Here is a 20,476-nt window from a genome sequence, read left to right on the forward strand (position 1 = left end):
CTAGTACTGAAAGTATGACACCTCCGCAATCTGCACACGTTAGGCTCGGTGACGTCCCACGAACTCACGATCCAGCAGAGTGTCGAGGGAGAGCTTCGTCAGCACGATGGCATGATGACGGTGATGATGATGCTACCGGAACAGGGCTTCGCCTAAGCACCGCTACGATATGACCAAGGTGGATTATGGTGGAGGGGGGCACCGCACACGGCTAAGAGATCAATCATCAACTTGTGTGTCTATGGGGTGTCCCTGGCCACGTATATAAAGGATGGAGGGAGGAGGAGGCCGGCCCTCATAGGGCACGCCCAAAGTGTGGAGTCCTACTAGGACTCCCTAGTCCTAGTAGGATTCCACCTCCCACATGGAATAGGAAAAAGGGAAGGGAGAAGGAGAAGGAAGGAAGGGGCGCCCCTTTCCCTAGTCCAATTCGGATCAGTCCATGGGGAAGGGGCGCGGCCACCCTTGAGGCCTTTCTCTCCTTTCCCGTATGGCCCATTAAGGCCCAATACGAATTCCCGTAACTCTCCGATACTCTGAAAAATACCCGAATCACTCGGAACCTTTCCAATGTCTGAATATAGCCTTCCAATATATCGATCTTTACGTCTCGACCATTTCAAGACTCCTCGTCATGTCCCCGATCTCATCCGGTACTTGATAACCCGCAAGTATAGGGGATTGCAACAGTTTTCGAGGGTAGAGTATTCAACCAAATTTATTGATTCGACACAAGGGGAGCCAAAGAATACTCTCAAGTATTAGTAGCTGAGTTGTCAATTCAACCACACCTGGAAACTTAATATCTGCAGCAAAGTATTTAGTAGCAAAGTAATATGATAGTAGTGATAACGATAGCAAAAGGTAACCGTAGTAAAAGTAATGTTTTTGGTATTTTGTAGTGATGATAGCAATAGCAACGGGAAAGTAAATAAGCGAAGAACAATATATGGAAAGCTCGTAGGCAATGGATTAGTGATGGAGAATTATGCCAGATGCGGTTCATCATGTAACAGTCATAACCTAGGGTGACACAGAACTAGCTCCACTTCATTGATATAATGTAGGCATGTATTCCAAACATAGTCATACGTTCTTATGGAAAAGAACTTGCATGACATCTTTTATCCTACCCTCCCGTGGCAGCGGGGTCCTTAAGGAAACTAAGGGATATTAAGGCCTCCTTTTAATAGAGAACCGGAACAAAGCATTAACACATAGTGAATACATGAACTGCTCAAACTACGGTCATCACCGGTAAGTATCCCGATTATTGTCACTTCGGGGTTAACGGATCATAACACATAATAGGTGACTATAGACTTGCAAGATAGGATCAAGAACTCTCATATATTGATGAAAACATAATAGTTTCAGATCTGAAATCATGGCACTCGGGCCCTAGTGACAAGCATTAAGCATAGCAAAGTCATAGCAACATCAATCTCAGAACATAGTGGACACTAGGGATCAAACCCTAACAAAACTAACTCGATTACATGATAGATCCCATCCAACCCATCACCGTCTAGCAAGCCTACGATGGAATTACTCACGCACGATGGTGAGCATCATGAAATTGGTGATGGAGGATGGTTGATGATGACGATGGCGACAGATTCCCCTCTCCGGAGCCCCGAACGGACTCCAGATCAGCCCTCCCGAGAGGTTTTAGGGCTTGGCGATGGCTCCGTATCGTAAAACGTGATGATTTCTTCTCTCTGATTTTTTTCTCCACGAAACTCAATATATGGAGTTGGAGTTGGAGTCAGAGAGGCAACAGGGGGCCCACGAGGTAGGGGGCGCGCCCTAGGGGGGCAGGCGCACCCCCACCCTCGTGGAGAGGTGGTGGGCTCCCTAGCCTTCATCTTTTGCAGGTATTTTTCTTATTTTCCGAAAAGTGGCTCCGTGAAGTTTCAGGTCATTCCGAGAACGTTTGCTCCTGCACATAAATAACACCATGGTAATTCTGCTGAAAACAGCGTCAGTCCGGGTTAGTTCCATTCAAATCATGCAAGTTAGAGTCCTAAACAAGGGCAAAAGTGTTTGGAAAAGTAGATACGACGGAGATGTATCAGGACTCCAAACAAACTTTGGTCATCAAATCACATAACTCATAATACAAATAGTCACAGAACATTAACCGTGCGGACCCTACGGGTTCGAGAACTATGTAGACATGACCGAGACTCATCTCCGGTCAATAACCAATAGTGGAACCTGGATGCTCATATTGGTTCCTACATATTCTACAAAGATCTTTATCGGTCAAACCGCATAACAACATACGTTGTTCCCTTTGTCATCGGTATGTTACTTGCCCGAGATTCGATCGTCGGTATCTCAATACCTAGTTCAATCTCGTTACCAGAAAGTCTCTTTACTCGTTCTGTAATGCATCATCCCGCAACTAACTCATTAGTCACATTGCTTGCAAGGCTTATAGTGATGTGCATTACCGAGAGGGCCCAGAGATACCTCTCCGACAATCGGAGTGACAAATCCTAATCTCGATCTATGCCAACTCAACAAGTACCATCGGAGACACCTATAGAGCACCTTTATAATCACCCAGTTACATTGTGACGTTTGGTAGCACACAAAGTGTTCCTCCGATATCCGGGAGTTGCATAATTTCATAGTCATAGGAACATGTATAAGTAATGAAGAAAGCGGTAGCAATAAAACTGAACGATCATTATGCTAAGCTAACGGATGGGTCTTGTCCATCACATCATTCTCTAATGATGTGATCACATTCATCAAATGACAACACATGTCCATGGCTAGGAAACTTAACCATCTTTGATTAACGAGCTAGTCAAGTAGAGGCATACTAGGGACACTTTGTTTGTCTATGTATTCACACATGTACTAAGTTTCCGTTTAATACAATTCTAGCATGAATAATAAACATTCATCATGATATAAGGAAATATAAATAACAACTTTATTATTGCCTCTAGGGCATATTTCCTTCAGTCTCCCACTTGCACTAGAGTCAATAATCTAGTTCACATCGTCATCTGATTTAACACCAATAGTTCACATCTTTATGTGATTAGTTCACATCTCCATGTGACTAACACCCAAAGGGTTTACTAGAGTCAATAATCTAGTTCACATTGCTATGTGATTAGCACCCAAAGAATGATCATGTTTTGCTTGTGAGAGAAATTTAGTCAACGAGTCTGCCACATTCAGAGTCGTATGTATTTTGCAAATTTTCTATGTCTACAATTCTTTGCACTGAGCTACTCTAGCTAATTGCTCCCACTTTCAATATGTATCTAGATCGAGACTTAGAGTCATCCAGATCGGTGTCAAAGCTTGCATCGACCTAACTCTTTACGACGAACTCTTTGTCACCTCCATAACCGAGAAACATTTCCTTATTCCACTAAGGATATTTTTGACCGTTGTCCAGTGATCCACTCCTAGATCACTATTGTACCCTCTTGCCAAACTTATGATGAGGTACACAATAGGTCCGATAGACAACATAGCATACTTTGTAGAACCTATGACTAAGCTATGGGGAATGACTTTTCATTCTCTTTATATTTTCTGCCGTGGTCGAGTTTTGAGTCTTTACTCAACTTCACACCTTGCAACACAGGCAAGAACTCCTTCTTTGACTTTTCCATTTTGAACTACTTCAAAATCTTGTCAAGGTATGTACTCATTGAAAATATATCAAGCGTCTTGATCTATCTCTATAGATCTTGATGCTCAATATGTAAGTAGCTTCACCGAGGTCTTTCTTTGAAAAACTCCTTTCAAACATTCCTTTATGCTTTCTAGAAAATTCTACATTATTTCCGATCAACAATATGTCATTCACATATACTTATCAGAAATGTTGTAGTGCTCTCACTCACTTTCTTGTAAATACAAGCTTCACCGCAAGTCTGTATAAAACCATATGCTTTGATCACTTTAACAAAGCATATATTCCAACTCCGAGATGCTTGCACCAGTCCAAAGATGGATCGCTAGAGCTTGCTCACTTTGTTAGCACCTTTAGGATCGACAAAACCTTCCGGTTGCATCATATACAACTCTTCTTTAAGAAATCCATTAAGGAATGTAGTTTTGAAATCCATTTTCTAGATTTCATAAAATGCGACAACTGCTAACATGATTCGGACAGACTTTTAAGCATCGATATGAGTGAGAAAATCTCATCGTAGTCAACACTTGAACTTGTCGAAAACATTTTTGCGACAATTCAAGCTTTGTAGATAGTAACACTACTATTAGAGTCCATCTTCCTCTTGACGATCCATTTATTCTCAATGACTCACCGATCATCGGGAAAGTCAATCAAAGTCCATACTCTGTTCTCATACATGGATCCCATCTCAGATTTCATAGCCTCAAGCCATTTTGCGGAATCTGGGCTCATCATTGCTTCCTCATAGTTCGTAGGTTCATCATGGTCAAGTAACATGACCTCCAGAACAGGATTACCATACCACTCTGGTGCGGATCTTACTCTGGTTAACCTACGAGGTTCGGTAGTAACTTGATCAGAAGTTTCATGATCATCATCATTAGCTTCCTCACTAATTGGTGTAGGAACCACTGGAACTGATTTCTGTGATGAACTACTTTCCAATAAGGGAGAAGGTACAATTACCTCATCAAGTTATACTTTCCTCCCACTCACTTCTTTCGAGAGAAACTCCTTCTCTAGAAAGGATCCATTCTTAGCAACGAATATCTTGCCTTTGGATCTATGATAGAAGGTGTAACCAACAGTTTCCTTTGGGTATCCTATGAAGACACATTTCTTTGATTTGGGTTCAAGCTTATCAGGTTGAAGCTTTTTCACATAAGCATCGCAGCCCCGAACTTTAAGAAACGAAAACTTGGATGAAAATGAACCATCTTCATCTCAAGCACATGAAAAGAGAGAGAAGGCAAGGGCAGACAAAGCTGCAAAGATGCCAACTGTAGAAGAGGCATCTCAGGTATTCTTGGAGAGCAAGCAAGACCAGCTTGGATATCTGATCCAATCCACCCTGAGGATTGAGAAGGGGTTGGCCACCCTGACAAAGAACCAGGAGAGTTTCGAGAGGATCGTTGGGCAGAATTTCTATGATATGGATGTCAAGGTAACTGAGATCCAAACTGCAGTTGAACAACTACAGGAGGAAGCAGAGGAGAGGAAGGGAAAGTCTACTACTGATGCTTTCAAGAGAGTGCCACGAGGTCCAAGGTCTGCTGCAGTGCCCATGACAGATACTAGAGCTTTAGTGTCAGCACCAGCAGCTACAGCTCCAGTGCCACCTCCAGCACCCACTCCATCAGCTCCAACTACTTCATCAGAAGCTTTCGTCCTTGGAGTCCTATCAACACCACCTCCCGAAGATCAAGCCTAAGAGTCGTTTGGCACTATGCATTTTTGAACTTTTTGGTAACTTGTTGCCAAAGGGGGAGAAAAATGTATATATCATAGGCTTCGAGAGAGAGTGTTGCTCTTTTTTATCTCTCTTGCTATTTTGGTTGAAATTTTTATTGAGTGCTTGTGTGAGATACTTTATTAGGTCCGTGTGAGATACTTGTTGATCATGTGTTTGATTATATGCTACCATTAATGCTTGTTGGATAATATCATCTCTTATACCCTTATTTGATCATTCACTTGCTTGGTGATGAGTGCATGCTTTTAATCTCTATCATTTTGAGTGGCTCCACCAAGATGTATGTGACATGGAAGAGTAACCCATGACCCTAATCTATTGTGCATTTGCATTCAAAAGCAAATTTTAAATAATGCACAAATTTTGGGGGAGCTCTTTCTTATCACATACTTCTCAAAGCGGCGATGTTTTTTTAATCTTATTTATCATTTGTCGAAGCTTTGATCTATATGTTGTCATCAATTACCAAAAAGGGGGAGATTGAAAGTGCAACTATACCTGGGTGGTTTTGGTAATTCCTAACAACATATAACTCATTGAACTAATGCTACTTAAAGATAAACTTTTCAGGAAAGCTCACTGATTGGCATGGCATGGATGAGGAAAGTGGATACCTCAAAATTCTAAGGACAAAGGATTGGCTCAAGCTCAAAGCTCAGGACTCTGCATTTTTCATTTTAAGTGATCCAAGATCACACTAAGTCCATTGGAAAAGCCAATACTATTAAGAGGGGATGAGGTGTTGCCTAATGGCTTACTTTCTCAAAGTGCTTAGTGATATGCTCCAAAACCCTCAGCTACTTTCTCACATCCACATATGTCCCAAACCAAGAGTCAAACTCGGCCCCACCGAAACTTTCTATCCGGCGCCACCGAGTTCAGTTGACATAGCCACTGCCAGAAACCCTAGTCTTTTCGGTCTCACCGGTAGGGATCTCGGTCTCACCGAGATGGGATTGTAATCTCTCTGTTTCCCTTCGTAACTTTTCGGTCAAACCAAGATGAGCGATCGTTCCCACCGAGATTGCAATGCAAACTCTCTGTTTCCCCTTCGTAACACTTCGGTCCAACCGAGATGAGCGAATCGGTCCCACCGAGTTTGCCTGACCAACTCTCTGTTAGTCCATTACCAAAATAGGTCTCACCGAGTTTGCGTAATCAGTCTCACCGAGATTACATTATGCCCTAACTCTAATAAAATCGGTCCCACCGAGTTGACATGTCGGTCCCACCAAAAGTCCTAACGTTCACATCTTAAACTAAATCGGTCTGACCGAGTTGTATGATTCGGTCCCACCGAGTTTGGTGATTTGTGTGAAATGGTTAGATTTTGTGTGGAGGCTATTTATACCCCTCCACCCACTTTTCATTCATGGAGAGAGCCATCAGAACATGCCTACACTTCCAACATACATTTTCTGATAGAGAACCACCTACACTTGTGTTGAGGTCAAGATATTCCACTCCAACGACATAAATCTTGATCTCTAGCCTTCCCCAAGTTGCTTTCCACTCAAATCATCTTTTCACCAAATCCAAATCCTGTGAGAGAGAGTTGAGTGTTGGGGAGACTATCATTTGAAGCACAAGAGCAAGGAGTTCATCATCAACACACCATTTGTTACCTCTTGGAGAGTGGTGTCTCCTAGATTGGTTAGGTGTCACTTGGGAGCCTCCGTCAAGATTGTGGAGTTGAACCAAGGAGTTTGTAAGGGCAAGGAGATCGCCTACTTCGTGAAGATCTACCCGAGTGAGGCAAGTCCTTCGTGGGCAACGACCATGGTGGGATAGACAAGGTTACTTCTTCATGGACCCTTCGTGGGTGGAGCCCTCCGTGGACTCACGCGACCGTTACTCTTCGTGGGTTGAAGTCTCCATCAACGTGGATGTACGATAGCACCACCTATCGGAACCACGCCAAAAATCTATGTGTCTCAAATTGCGTTTGCACACTCCAAACTCCTCCCTTTACCTTCATATGCAATTGTTTTACTTTCCGCTGCTATACTCTTAGAATTGCATGTGTAGGTTGATTGCTTGACTTGTGTTAAGTTGCAAAAATCTGCCAAGAACTAAAATTGGGAAAAGGCTAGATTTTTATTTGGTCAAGTAGTCTAATCACCCCCCCCCCTCTAGACATACTTTCGATCCTACAAATGCTTTGCACGGAGCTACTGTAGCAAATTGCTCCCACTTTCAATATGTATCTAGATCAAGACTTAGAGTCATCCAGATCAGTGTCAAAGCTTGCCTCGACGTAACTCTTTACGACAAACTCTTTGTCACCTCCATAACCGAGAAACATTTCCTTATTCCACTAAGGATATTTTTGACCGTTGTCCAGTGATCCACTCCTGGAACACTATTCTACCCTCTTGCCAAACATATGATGAGGTACACAATAGGTCCGGTACACAACGTAGCATACTTTGTAGAACCTATGACTGAGGCATAGGGAATGACTTTTCATTCTCTTTCTATTTTCTCCGTGGTCGGGTTTTGAGTCTTTACTGAACTTCACACCTTCCAACACAGGCAAGAACTCCTTCTTTGACTTTTCCATTTTGAACTACTTCAAAATCTTGTCAAGGTATGTACTCATTAAAAATATATCAAGCGTCTTGATCTATCTCTATAGATCTTGATGCTCAATATGTATGTAGCTTCACCGAGGTCTTTCTTTGAAAAACTCCTTTCAAACATTCCTTTATGCTTTCTAGAAAATTCTACATTATTTCCGATCAACAATATGTCATTCACATATACTTATCAGAAATGTTGTAGTGCTCTCACTCACTTTCTTGTAAATACAAGCTTCACCGCAAGTCTGTATAAAACCATATGCTTTGATCACTTTAACAAAGCATATATTCCAACTCCGAGATGCTTGCACCAGTCCAAAGATGGATCGCTAGAGCTTGCTCACTTCGTTAGCACCTTTAGGATCGACAAAACCTTCCGGTTGCATCATATACAAATCTCCTTTAAGAAATCCATTAAGGAATGCAGTTTTGAAATCCATTTTCCAGATTTCATAAAATGCGACAACTGCTAACATGATTCGGACAGACTTTTAAGCATCGATACGAGTGAGAAAATCTCATCGTAGTCAACACCTTGAACTTGTCGAAAACATTTTTGCGACAATTCAAGCTTTATAGATAGTAACACTACTATTAGAGTCCATCTTCCTCATGACGATCCATTTATTCTCAATGACTCACCGATCATCGGGAAAGTCAATCAAAGTCCATACTCTTTTCTCATACATGGATCCCATCTCAGATTTCATAGCCTCAAGCCATTTTGCGAAATCTGGGCTCATCATTGCTTCCTCATAGTTCGTAGGTTCGTCATGGTCAAGTAACATGGCCTCCAGAACAGGATTACCATACCACTCTGGTGCGGATCTTACTCTGGTTAACCTACGAGGTTCGGTAGTAACTTGATCAGAAGTTTCATGATCATCATCATTAGCTTCCTCACTAATTGGTGTAGGAATCACTGGAACTGATTTCTGTGATGAACTACTTTCCAATAAGGGAGAAGGTACAATTACCTCATCAAGTTATACTTTCCTCCCACTCACTTCTTTCGAGAGAAACTCCTTCTCTAGAAAGGATCCATTCTTAGCAACGAATATCTTGCCTTCAGACCTGTGATAGAAGGTGTACCCAACAGTTTCCTTTGGGTATCCTATGAAGGCACATTTCTCTGATTTGGGTTCAAGCTTAACAGATTGAAGCTTTTTCACATAACCAACGCAGCCCCAAACTTTAAGAAATGACAACGTGGGTTTCTTGCCAAACCATAGTTCATACGGTGTCATCTCAACGGATTTAGATGGTGCCCTATTTAATGTGAATGCAGTTGTCTCTAATGCATAACCCCAAAACAATAGTGGTAAATCGGTAAGAGACATTATAGATCACACCATATCCAATAAAGTACGATTACAATGTTCGGACACACCATTATGCTGTGGTGTTCCAGGTGGCATGAGTTACGAAACTATTCCGCATTGTTTCAAATGAAGACAAAACTCGTAACTTAAATATTCTCCTCCACAATCAGATCGTAGAAACTTTATTTTCTTGTTACAGTGATTTTCCACTTCACTCTGAAATTCTTTGAACTTTTCAAATGTTTCAGACTTATGTTGTTGGGGAACGTAGTAATTTCAAAAAAAAATCCTACGCACACGCAAGATCATGGTTATGCATAGCAACGAGAGGGAAGAGTGTCATCCATGTACCCTCGTAGACCGTTAAGCGGAAGTGTTATAACAACGCGGTTGATGTAATCGTATGTCTTCACGGTCGACCAATCCTCAGCACCAAACGTACGGCACCTCCGCGTTTAGCACACATTTAGCTCGGTGACATCCCACGAACTCACGATCCAGTAGAGCTCGAGGGAGAGTTTCGTTAGCACGACGGCATGGTGACGAGATTTGATGAAGCTACCGACACAGGGCTTCGCCTAAGCACTGCTACGATATGACCGAGGTGGATTATGGTGGAGAGGGGCACCGCACACGGCTAAGAGATCAACAGATCAATTGTTGTGTCTATGGGGTGCCCCATGTCCCCGTATATAAAGGAGCTAGGGGGAGGCGGCCAACCAAGGAGGAGGGTGCGCCAAGGGGGAAGTCCTACTCCCTCTTTTCCTAGTTGGAGTAGGAGAGGAGAAGGATGGGAGAGAGGAAGAGAAGGAAAAGGGGGCTCCGCCCCCCACCTTGTCCAATTCGGACTAGAGGGGGAGGGGCGCGCGGCTGCCCTTGGCCGCCGCTCCTCTTCTCCCACTAAGGACCATTAGGCCCAATATACTCCCGGGGGGGTTCCGGTAACCCCCCGGTACTCCGGTAAATGTCTGAAACCTCCCGAAACACTTCCGATGTCTGAACATAGTCATCCAATATATCAATCTTTATGTCTCGACCATTTTGAGACTCCTCGTCATGTCCGTGATCATATCCGGGACTCCGAACTACCTTCGGTACATCAAAACACTAAAACTCATAATACCGATCGTCACAGAACTTTAAGCGTGCGGACCCTACAGGTTCAAGAACTATGCAGACATGACTGAGACATGTCTCCGGACAATAACCAATAGCGGAACCTGGATGCTCATGTTGGTTCCTACATATTCTACGAAGATCTTTATCGGTCAAACCGCGTAACAATATACGTTGTCCCCTTTGTCATCGGTATATTACTTGCCCGAGATTTGATCGTCGGTATCTCCATACCTAGTTCAATCTCATTACCGGCAAGTCTCTTTACTCATTCCATAATGCATCATCCCGCAACTAACTTATTAGTCACATTGCTTGCAAGGCTTATAGTGATGTGCATTACCGAGAGGGCCCAGAGATACCTCTCCGACAATCAGAGTGACAAATCCTATTCTTGATCTATGCCAACTCCACGAACACCATCGGAGACACCTGTAGAGCACCTTTATAATCACCCAGTTACGTTGTGATGTTTGGTCGCACACAAAGTGTTCCTCTGGTATGCGGGAGTTACATAATCTCATAGTCATAGGAACATGTATAAGTCATGAAGAAAGCAATAGCAGTAAACTTAAACGAGCAAGTGCTAAGCTAACAAAATGGGTCAAGTCAATCACATCATTCTCCCAATGATGTGATCTCGTTGATCAAATGACAACTCATGTCTATGGCTAGGAAACTCAACCATCTTTGATCAATGAGCTAGTCAAGTAGAGGCATACTAGTGACACTATGTTTTCTATGTATTCACACATGTATTATATTTCCGGTTAATACAATTCTAGCATGAATAATAAACATTTATCATGATATGAGGAAATAAATAATAACTTTATTATTGCCTCTAGGGCATATTTCCTTCAGTCTCCCACTTGCACTAGAGTCAATAATCTAGATTAGACAGTAATGATTCTCACACCCATGGAGTCTTGGTGCTGATCATGTTATGCTCGTGGAAGAGGCTTAGTCAACGGGTCTGCAACATTCAGATCCGTATGTATCTTGCAAATCTCTATGTCTCCCACCTGGACTTGATCCCGGATGGAATTGAAGCGTCTCTTAATGTGTTTGGTTCTCTTGTGAAATCTGGATTCCTTTGCCAAGGCAGTTGCACCAGTATTCTCACAAAAGATTTTCATTGGACCCAATGCACTAGGTATGTCACCTAGATCGGATATGAACTCCTTCATCCAGATTCCTTCATTTGCTGCTTCCGAAGCATCTATGTACCCGCTTCGCGCGTAGATCCCGCCACGACGCTTTGTTTAGAACTACACCAACTGACAGCTCCACTGTTCAATATAAACATGTATCTGGTTTGCGATTTAGAATCGTCCGGATCGGTGTCAAAGCTTGGATCGACGTATCCATTTATGACGAGCTCTTTGTCACCTCCATAAACGAGAAACATATCCTTAGTCCTCTTTAGGTACTTCAGGATGTTCTTGACCGCTGTCCAGTGATCCACTCCTGGATTACTTTGGTACCTCCCTGCTAAACTAATAGCAAGGTACACATCAAGTCTGGTACACAGCATTGCATACATGATAGAGCCTATGGCTGAAGCATAGGGAACACTTTTCATTTTCTCTTTATCTTCTGTAGTGGTCGGGCATTGAGTCTGACTCAACTTTACACCTTGTAACACAGGCAAGAACCCTTTCTTTGCTTGATCCATTTTGAACTTCTTCAAAATTTTGTCAAGGTATGTACTGTGTGAAAGTCCAATTAAGTGGCTTGATCTATCTCTATAGATCTTGATGCCCAATATGTAAGCAACTTCACCGAGGTCTTTCATTGAAAAACTATTAATCAAGTATCCTTTTATGCTATCCAGAAATTCTATATAATTTCCAATCAACAATATGGTCATCCACATATAATATTATAAATGCTACAGAGCTCCCACTCACTTTCTTATAAATACAGGCTTCTCCAAAAGTGTGTATAAAACCATATGCTTTGATCACACTATCAAAATGTTTATTCCAACTCCGAGAGGCTTGCACCAGTCCATAAATGGATTGCTGGAGCTTGCACACTTTGTTAGTACCCTTTCGATCGATAAAACCTCCAGGTTGCATCATATACAACTCTTCTTCTAGAAATCCATTCAGGAATGCAGTCTTGACATCCATTTGCCAAATTTCATAATCATAAAATGCGGCAATTGCTAAATTGATTCGGACGGACTTAAGCATCGCTACGGGTGAGAAGGTCTCATCGTAGTCAACTCCTTGAACTTGTAGAAAACCTTTTGCAATAGGTCGAGCTTTGTAGACAGTAACGTTACCATCGGTCTTCTTCTTGAAGATCAATTTATTCTCGATGGCTTGCCGATCATCGGGCAAGTCAACCAAAGTCCCACTTTGTTCTCATACATGGATCCCATCCCAAATTTCATGCCTTCAAGCCATTTTGCGGAATCTGGGCTCATCATCGCTTCCTCATAGTTCGTAGGCTCGTCATGGTCAAGTAACATGACCTCCAAAACAGGATTACCATACCACTCTGGTGCGGATCTTACTCTGGTTGACCTACGAAGTTCGGTAGTAACTTGATCTGAAGTTTCATGATCAACATCATTAGCTTCCTCACTAATTGGTGTAGGTGTCACAGGAACCGGTTTCTGTGATGAACTACTTTCCAATAAGGGAGCAGGTACAGTTACCTCATCAAGTTCAACTTTCCTCCCACTCACTTCTTTCGAGAGAAACTCCTTCTCTAGAAAGGATCCATTCTTAGCAACGAATGTCTTGCCTTCGGATCTGTGATAGAAGGTGTACCCAACAGTTTCCTTTGGGTATCCTATGAAGACACATTTCTCCAAATTTGGGTTTGACCTTATCAGGTTGAAGCTTTTTTCACATAAGCATAGCAGCCCCAAACTTTAAGAAACGACAACTTTGGTTTCTTGCCAAACCACAGTTCATAGGGCGTCGTCTCAACGGATTTTGATGGTGCCCTATTTAACTTGAATGCGGTTGTCTCTAAAGTATAACCCCAAAACGATAGCGGTAAATCAATAAGAGACATCATAGATCGCACCATATCTAGTAAAGTACGATTACGACGTTCGGACACACCATTACGCTGTGGTGTTCCGGGTGGCGTGAGTTGCGAAACTATTCCACATTTTTTCAAATGTAGACCAAACTCGTAACTCAAATATTCTCCTCCACGATCAGATCATAGAAACTTTATTTTCTTGTTATGATGATTTTCCACTTCACTCTGAGATTCTTTAAACTTTTCAAATGTTTCAGACTTATGTTTCATTAGGTAGATATACCCATATCTGCTCAAATCGTCCGTGAAGGTGGGAAAATAACGATACCCGCCGCGAGCCTCAATATTCATTGGACCACATACATCAGTATGTATGATTTCCAACAAATCCGTTGCTCGCTCCATTGTTTCGGAGAACGGCGTTTTAGTCATATTGCCCATGAGGCATGGTTCGCAAGTACCAAGTGATTCATAATCAAGTGATTCCAGATGTCCATCAATATGGAGTTTCTTCATGCGCTTTACACCAATATGACCCAAACGGCAGTGCCACAAATAAGTTGCACTATCATTATCAACTATGCATCTTTTGGCTACAACATTATGAATATGTGTATCACTACTATCGAGATTTAACACAAATAGACCACTCTTCAAGGGTGCGTGACCATAAAAGATATTACTCATATAAACAGAACAACCATTATTCTCATATTTAAATGAATAACCGTCTCGCATCAAACAAGATCTAGATATAATGTTCATGCTCAACGCTGGCACCAAATTACAATTATTTAGGTCTAAAACTAATCCCGAAGGTAGATGTAGAGGTAGCGTGCCGACGGCGATCACATCGACTTTGGAACCATTTCCCATGCGCATCGTCACCTTATCCTTAGCCAGTCTTCGCTTAATCCGTAGTCCCTGTTTCGAGTTGCAAATATTAGCAACAGAACCAGTATCAAATACCCAGGTGCTACTGCGAGCTCTAGTAAGGTACACATCAATAACATGTATATCACATATACCTTTGTTCACCTTGCCATCCTTCTTATCCGCCAAATACTTGGGGCAGTTCCGCTTCTAGTGACCAGTCCCTTTGCAGTAGAAGCACTCAGTCTCAGGCTTAGGTCCAGACTTGGGTTTCTTCTCTTGAGCAGCAACTTGTTTTCCGTTCTTTTTGAAGTTCCCTTTCTTCTTCCCTTTACCCTTTTTCTTGAAACTGGTGGTCTTGTTGACCATCAACACTTGATGCTCCTTCTTGATTTCTACCTCCGCAGTCTTTAGCATTGCGAAGAGCTCGGGAATCGTCTTATCCATCCCTTGCATATTATAGTTCATCACGAAGCTCTTGTAGCTTGGTGGCAGTGATTGAAGAACTCTGTCAATGACACTATCAACCGGAAGATTAACTCCCAGCTAAGTTAAGTGGTTATGGTACCCAGACATTCTGAGTATATGTTCACTGACAGAACTATTCTCCTCCATGTTGCAGCTGTAGAACTTATTGGAGACTTCATATCTCTCAATTCAGGCATTTGCTTGAAATATTAACTTCGACTCCTAGAACATCTAATATGCTCCATGACGTTCAAAACGTCGTTGAAGTCCCGGTTCTAAGCCGTAAATCATGGCACACTGACCTATTGATTAGTCATCAGCTTTGCTCTGCCAGACATTCATAACATATGGCGTTGCTCCTACAGCGGGTTTGGCACCTAGCGGTGCTTCCAGGACGTAATTCTTCTGTGCAGCAATGAGGATAATCCTCAAGTTACGGACCCAGTCCGTGTAATTTCTACCATCATCTTTCAACTTCGCTTTCTCAAGGAATGCACTAAAATTCAACGGAACAACAGCACGGGCCATCTATCTACAATAACATAGACAAGAAAAATACTATCAGGTGCTAAGTTCATGATAAATTTAAGTTCAATTAATCAAATTACTTAAGAACTCCCACTTAGATAGACATCCCTCTAATCTTCTAAGTGATCACGTGATCCATATCAACTAAACCATAACCGATCATCACGTGAAATGGAGTAGTTTTCAATGGTGAACATCACTATGTTTATCATATCTACTATATGATTCACGCTCGACCTTCCGGTCTCAATGTTCCGAGGCCATATCTGCATATGCTAGGCTCGCCAAGTTTAACCCGAATATTCTGCGTGTGTAAAACTGTCTTACACACGTTGTAGATGAACATTGAGCTTATCACACCCGATCATCACATGGTGTCTCGGCACGACGAACTTTGGCAACGGTGCATACTCAGGGAGAACACTTTTACCTTGAAATTTAGTGAGAGATCATCTTATAATGCTACCGTTAAACAAAGCAGAATAAGATGCATAAAGGATAAACATCACATGCAATCAATATAAGTGATATGATATGGCCATCATCATCTTGTGCCTTTGATCTCCATCTCCAAAGCACCGTCATGATCACCATCGTCACCGGCGCGAAACCTTGATCTCCATCATCGCATCATTGTCGTCTCGCCAACTATTGCTTCTACGACTATCGCTACCGCTTAGTGATAAAGTAAAGCAATTACAGGGCGATTGCATTGCATACAATAAAGCGACAACCATATGGCTCCTGCCAGTTGCCGATAACTCCGTTACAAAACATGATCATCTCATACAATAAAGTATAGCATCATGCCTTGACCATATCACATCACAACATGCCCTGCAAAAACAAGTTAGACGTCCTCTACTTTGTTGTTGCAAGTTTTACGTGGCTGCTACGGGCTGAGCAAGAACCGTTCTTACCTATGCATCAAAACCACAACGATAGTTTGTCAAGTTAGTGATGTTTTAACGTTCTCAAGGACCGGGCGTAGCCACACTCGGTTCAACTAAAGTTGGAGAAACTGACACCCGCCAGCCACCCGTGTGCAAAGCATGTCGGTAGAACTAGTCTCGCGTAAGCGTACGTGTAATGTCGGAGCGGGCCGCTTCATCCAACAATACCGCCGAACCAAAGTATGACATGCTCGTAAGAAGTATGACTTGTATCGCCCACAACTCACTTGTATTCTACTCGTGCATATAACATCTACGCATAAACCTGGCTCTGATACCACTGTTGGGGAACGTAGTAATTTCAAAAAAAATCCTACACACACGCAAGATCATGGTGATGCATAGCAAGGAGAGGGAAGAGTGTCGTCCACGTACCCTCATAGACCGTTAAGCGGAAGCGTTATAACAACGCGGTTGATGTAGTCATACGTCTTCACGGTCGATCGATCCTCAGCACCAAACATACGGCACCTCCGCGTTCAGCACACGTTCAGCTCGGTGACGTCCCGTGAACTCACGATCTAGTAGAGCTCGAGGGAGAGTTTCGTTAGCACGAAGGCGTGGTGACGATGTTTGATGAAGCTACCGACGCAGGGCTTCGCCTAAGCACTGCTATGATATGACCGAGGTGGATTATGGTGGAGGGGGCACCGCACACGGCTAAGAGATCAACAGATCAATTGTTGTGTCTATGGGGTGCCCCCTGCCCCCGTATATAAAGGAGCTAGGAGGAGGCGGCCGCCCAAGGAGGAGGGCGCGCCAAGGGGGAGAAGGAAAGGGGGCGCCCCCCTCCTTGTCCAATTCGAACTAGAGGGGGAGGGGGCGTGTGGCTGCCCTTGGCCTCCCTTCCTCTTCTCCCACTAAGGCCCATTAGGCCCAATATACTCCCCGGGGGTTCTGGTAACCCCCCGGTACTCCGGTAAATGTCTGAAATCTCCTGAAACACTTCAGGTGTCTGAACATAGTCATCCAATATATCGAACTTTACGTCTCGACCATTTCGAGACTCCTCGTCATGTCTGTGATCATATCCGAGACTCCGAACTACCTTCGGTACATCAAAACACAAAAACTCATAATATCGATCATCACAGAACTTTAAGCGTGCGGACCCTGCGGGTTCGAGAACTATGCAGACATGACCGAGACATGTCTCCGTTCAATAACCAATAGCGGAACCTGGATGCTCATATTGGTTCCTACATATTCTACGAAGATCTTTATCGGTCAAACCGCATAACAATATACGTTGTTCCCTTTGTCATCGGTATGTTACTTGCCCGAGATTTGATCGTCGGTATCTCAATACCTAGTTCAATCTCGTTACTGGCAAGTCTCTTTACTCGTTCTATAATGCATCATCCCGCAACTAACTCATTAGTCACATTGCTTGCAAGGCTTATAGTGATGTGCATTACCGAGAGGGCCCAGAGATACCTCTCCGACAATCGGAGTGACAAATCCTATTCTTGATCTATGCCAACTCCACGAACACCATCGGAGACACCTGTAGAGCACCTTTATAATCACCCAGTTACGTTGTGATGTTTGGTAGCACACAAAGTGTTCCTCCGGTATTCGGGAGTTGCATAATCTCATAGTCATAGGAACATGTATAAGTCATGAAGAAAGCAATAGCAGTAAACTTAAACTATCAAGTGCTAAGCTAACGAAATGGGTCAAATCAATCACATCATTCTCCTAATGATGTGACCCCATTGATCAAATGAAAACTCATGTCTATGGCTAGGAAACTCAACCATCTTTGATCAACGAGCTAGTCAAGTAGAGGAATACTAGTGACACTATGTTTGTCTATGTATTCACACATGTATTATGTTTCCGGTTAATACAATTCTAGCATGAATAATAAATGTTTATCATGATATGAGTAAATAAATAATAACTTTATTATTTCCTCTAGGGCATATTTCCTTTATATGTTTCATTAAGTAGATATACCCATATCTGCTCAACTCATCTGTGAAGGTGAGAAATAACGATATCCGACTCGAGCCTTGCTACCTCTTGAGCACTGCGTTGGTTTTCCCCGAAGAGGAAGGGATGATGCAGCAAAGTAGCATAAGTATTTCCCTCAGTTCTTGAGAACCAAGGTATCAATCCAGTAGGAGGCTACGCGCGAGTCCCTCGTACCTGCACACAAAACAAATAAATCCTTGCAACCAACGCGAATAGGGGTTGTCAATCCCTACATGGCCACTTACGAGAGTGAGATCTGATAGATATGATAAGATAATATTTTTGGTATTTTTGTGATAAATATGCAAAGTAAAATAAAGGCAAAGTAAAAAAGCAAAGAAAATAACTAAGTAGTAGGAGATTAATATGATGAAGATAGACCCGGGGGCCATAGGTTTCACTAGTGGCTTCTCTCGAGAGCATAAGTATTCTACGGTGGGTGAATAAATTACTGTTGAGCAATTGACAGAATTGAGCATAGTTATGAGAATATCTAGGTATGATCATGTATATAGGCATCACGTCCGAGACAAGTAGACCGACTCCTGCCTGCATCTACTACTATTACTTCACTCATCGACCGCTATCCAGCATGCATCTAGAGTATTAAGTTAAAAATAGAGTAACGCCTTAAGCAAGATGACATGATGTAGAGGGATAGACTCATGCAATATGATGAAAACCTCATCTTATTATCCTCGATGGCAACAATACAATACGTGCCTTGCTGCCCCTACTGTCACTAGGAAAGGACACCGCAAGATTGAACCCAAAGCTAAGCGCTTCTCCCATTGCAAGAAAGATCAATCTAGTAGGCCAAACCAAACTGATAATTCGAAGAGACTTGCAAAGATAACCAATCATACATAAAATAATTCAAAGAAGATTCAAATATTATTCATAGATAGACTTGATCATAAACCCACAATTCATCGGTATCAACAAACACGCCGCAAAAAGAAGATTACATCGAATAGTTCTCCACAAGAGAGGGGGGACATTGTATTGAGATCCAAAAAGAGAGAAGAAGCCATCTAGCTACTAACTATGGACCCGTAGGTCTGAGGTAAACTACTCACACTTCATCGGAGAGCCTATGGTGTTGATGTAGAAGCCCTCCGTGATCGATGCCCCCTCCGGCGGAGCTCCGAAATAGGCCCCAAGATGCGATCTCGTGGATACAAAAAGTTGCGGCGCTGGAATTAGGGTTTTGGCTCCGTATCTGATCGTTTGGGGGTACATAGGTATATATAGGAGGAAGGAGTACGTCAGTGGGGCAACAGGGGGCCCACGAGGGTGGAGGGCGCGCCTGGTGGGGGTAGGCGTGCCCTCCTACCTCGTGGCCTCCTCTTTTGTGTCTTGACATAGGGTCCAAGTCTCCCGGGTCTTGTTCATTGGGAAAATCACGTTCCCGAAGGTTTCATTCCGTTTGGACTCCGTTTGATATTCGTTTTCTTCGAAACCCTAAAACAGGCAAAAAACAGCAATTCTGGGCTGGGCCTCCAGTTAATAGGTTAGTCCCAAAAATAATATATAAGTGGATAATAAAGCCCAATAATGTCCAAGACAGTAGATAATATAGCATGGAGTAATCAAAATTATAGATACGTTGGAGACGTATCAAGCATCCCCAAGCTTAATTCCTTCTCGTCCTCGAGTAGGTAAATGATAAAAACAAAATTTTTGATGCGGAGTGCTACTTGGCATAATTTTAATGTAATTCTTCTTAATTGTGGTATGAATATTCAGATCCGAAAGATTCAAGACAAAAGTTTAATAGTGACATAAAAACAATAATACTTCAAGTATACTAACAAAGCAGTTATGTCTTCTCAAAATAACATGGCCAAAGAAAGTTATCCCTACAAAATCATATAGTCTGGCTATGCTCCATCTTCACCACACAAAATATTTAAATCATGCACAACCCCGATGACAAGCCAAGCAATTGTTTCATACTTTTTACATTCTCAAAACTTTTTCAATCTTCACGCAATACATGAGCGTGAGCCATGGACATAGCACTATAGGTGGAATAGAATGGTGGTTGTGGAGAAGACAAAAAGGAAGAAGATAGTCTCACATCAACTAGGCGTATCAACGGGCTATGGAGATGCCCATCAATAGATATCAATGTGAGTGAGTAGGGATTGCCATGCAATGGATGCGCTAGAGCTATAAGTATATGAAAGCTCAAAAAGAAACTAAGTGGGTGT

This window comes from Triticum urartu, chromosome 5 (assembly GCF_003073215.2).
Source record: "Triticum urartu cultivar G1812 chromosome 5, Tu2.1, whole genome shotgun sequence".
NCBI classification, from domain to species: Eukaryota; Viridiplantae; Streptophyta; class Magnoliopsida; order Poales; family Poaceae; genus Triticum; species Triticum urartu.